Source organism: Wyeomyia smithii, chromosome 2 (assembly GCF_029784165.1).
Source record: "Wyeomyia smithii strain HCP4-BCI-WySm-NY-G18 chromosome 2, ASM2978416v1, whole genome shotgun sequence".
Taxonomy (NCBI): domain Eukaryota; kingdom Metazoa; phylum Arthropoda; class Insecta; order Diptera; family Culicidae; genus Wyeomyia; species Wyeomyia smithii.
Window position 1 is genome coordinate 120,561,308 of NC_073695.1, and position 2,993 is coordinate 120,564,300.

Sequence of the window (2,993 nt, forward strand, 5' to 3'; positions counted from 1 at the left end):
AAGATATACCCGCCCCGCAGTGTAAGCTAGGACATACATCCTCGTCGTGCGGTGTGATTGAACCCGTGCTGGTCGGCAGGGAGACCCAGCAATCATTGAAGCCGAGCCCAAGCCGTGGGAACACAGGCAGCAGCAGATGTACAGTGAGGTCGACCCGCTGAATTTGGGGAAAAAACTACTATGGTTACACAAGCGCAAGTAAACTTAGGTAAGATAAACATTGTTCGATAGCAAGATGAATATAATGTAGAATTAGTGTACAACCATCAGCTTTGAGATTCATACTAATTTACACCTGCCAATTAGTCCGGTATTCCGAATTCATACGGTGGTTTTACCCCTTTTCGCTACTGGTCTAACGAAAGGGTGTTCTAAGCAGGAGCTTTTGAGCCAGTAGGGGTTTGCACGTTAATATCAGGCAACGCTTTTCACCTGGGTCGCTCTTCATTCGGTGGTTCACTTTCCCTAGGTTCCCGTTCGTCGAAATACGAGTAACGTGGTGGGCATAAAAGCAGCTTGAGGCGTAGATCGAATCCCCACCTCGCCTACTTCCTCGTTACCCCTGAGCTAAGCATAGGCTAACAAGATAATGAAAAAATTTTTGTTTTGATTATAGGTGTAGTTGGGCACGACTTCTACTGCTCACCGCGGAACAACTTTAAAAAAAATCGGTTCACGGCAATCGCTGCATAGCCGCCATTTTGTAACAAAAATAGCAATAAAAATACTTTTTTCTATTCTGCAAGAGTTGCTCAATCCAATGATATATTATTTATATATCTTACATCTCAAAAGTTCTTAAAAAAATCATGAAAAAGCCTTGTTATTTTGAGCATTTGGTGGATATTACATCCGCATGCGCGTAGGCGGATGCGGATATCCGTTGCATCCCTAATCTTTAGATTGCACAAATTTCAAACCAAACGTTTATCTGCTTCCTTTTTGCTCGCCCGTAACACGCACAAATTTGAACTAAGAAAAATGGCGGCAACTCGTTCATGGGAATGATAGCAGTATTGCCGTGTTTTGGCAGAGCAAAATTTGTGCCGAGATATCAGTAATGTTTTCTGCTGACTTCGGTATCAACAGTGTTAAACGATTATTTCGGCCAAAAATATAGACGAGATTCGTCAAGCTTAACTTTTTTGGTGAAGTGTCGGCAAAATGATCTGACGACTTTCGGCAACCGGCTCATTTTTGCTAAAATATCGGTTGAATCCCAAGTTGCCGACTGAACTCGGATGTTTATTAGCCGAGTTCGAGATCCAGTTTTAAATGTGTACATAATGTTTTTAATCTCCAAAAGAGCACTCTATATGGAATTCAAAATATTTTTACAATCAGAACAGTTTGTTTGATTGGCATAGTGTCTTTGGAAAAGTTGTAGATAAAAATTTAATCCTTCCAAAAAAAATGTACACAGTTAAAAAAATTTGAAAATTTTTTTAAAATATTTTAACTTTTTGCCTTTCTGCTAGAAAGGTATAGCAATCACTGGCAAAACTGAAAGTATGAAAGTGCTTAAAAGGGCTCAGTTCGACGAGCTGAGCATTTTCTGTATGTGTGTTTGTATGTGTGTGTATGTGCAACTTTTCAATCTCACTCGCTTTTCTCAAAGATGGCTGGACCGATTTTCAGAGAATTTTTTTTAAGTAAACGTTTTTTTTTGGAGAGAAAGCAGTTTAAAACCGTTATGTGCTCGACAAAAAAGTACCTTTACGCGTCACACGGAGTACCCAAATTAAAATTCTTATCAGTTTTTCAGTTTTCCTCCTATTTCGATAGTTTTAGCACCAAAAGATTCAGAAGTTCATCTATTTTCAAATAAGCGTTAGTGTGTCCCGTAAGAATTTTCTTACAGAATTACAGCGTTAGAGACCTATCTTCGAGGGTCGCATCATTCGAAATCGACGATACTAAGAGATTTTATTCGCGAAGAAATATTGAGAGAATGGACCGATTCAACCGTCAGCCTAAGTTCTAAATTTTCCGATTCGCATTGTTTGATCAGTGTTGTTGTCCGGTTTCATTTCGGACCTAACTGGAACATAGTTGTCCGGGCCAGGTAACGGACTGGGTTATGCTTCCGAGGTGTGGAAAAGTCCTGCCAAAATAATTGAACTGAACATAACATGAATCACAAGAAGCACACTGCAGGAAGTTTGGTTACTGGCTGAAAGTTTAATATTTGAATTAACTTGTCTTGTGTGTCATTTTTTGCCCACGGTTTGTTCAATCCAAGAAGTCAAAAAGTGAGAAATTGAAAATTGACATTTTCACTCCCAGACGCTAGACCGGACATCCGAAACGGAAGTATGCGGAACGTCAGTTTCAACTTCGCCGCGAATCAGGCGGGCTCATCAAAAGATTGAGTAATTGGGTTGTTTAGCTATATCAGTTTTTTATATCATCTGAAAGATCTGCATTTTCTAAGTAAAAGCAAAGCAAAGCCTTGGTGCTACATTCCGATTCGGAACTTGTCCTTCTATTCATTTATACACAGACTTCGCAGCCGACTGTTTAGTGTACAGGACAATTGCGGGGCTAGCGCTACAATCCTACTGACACTAACAGTCTCTCCCGAGCCGAGACTCGAACCTACGACAACTGGCTTCTTAGGCCAGCATCGTACCTCGAGATCATCTGGGAGATATTCTTGAGATTCTAAGTAAAATGTGATTTAAAAAAAACTCTATCGTTGTCTTTCGCTTTTTAAATCACGATTTAAAACTGATCGAAATCGCTACAATGACAGTTCGCCCATATACTAACAGTCATTGTAGCGATTCAGAGCGAATTTTTATTCTTCATTTGAAATTCGAAGGTTAATGATATAAAGTTTTTAAAAATTACGTTTTGCTCAGAAAATTACACTCTTTCAGATGATACATAAAAATCGGAAATCCGTGAGTAGCTAAACAACCCAATTCAACTTTTTTGAGCTCGACCGTTTTGATTGTTCGAACTTGAACACGGTTCTTTTGAGATTTAAT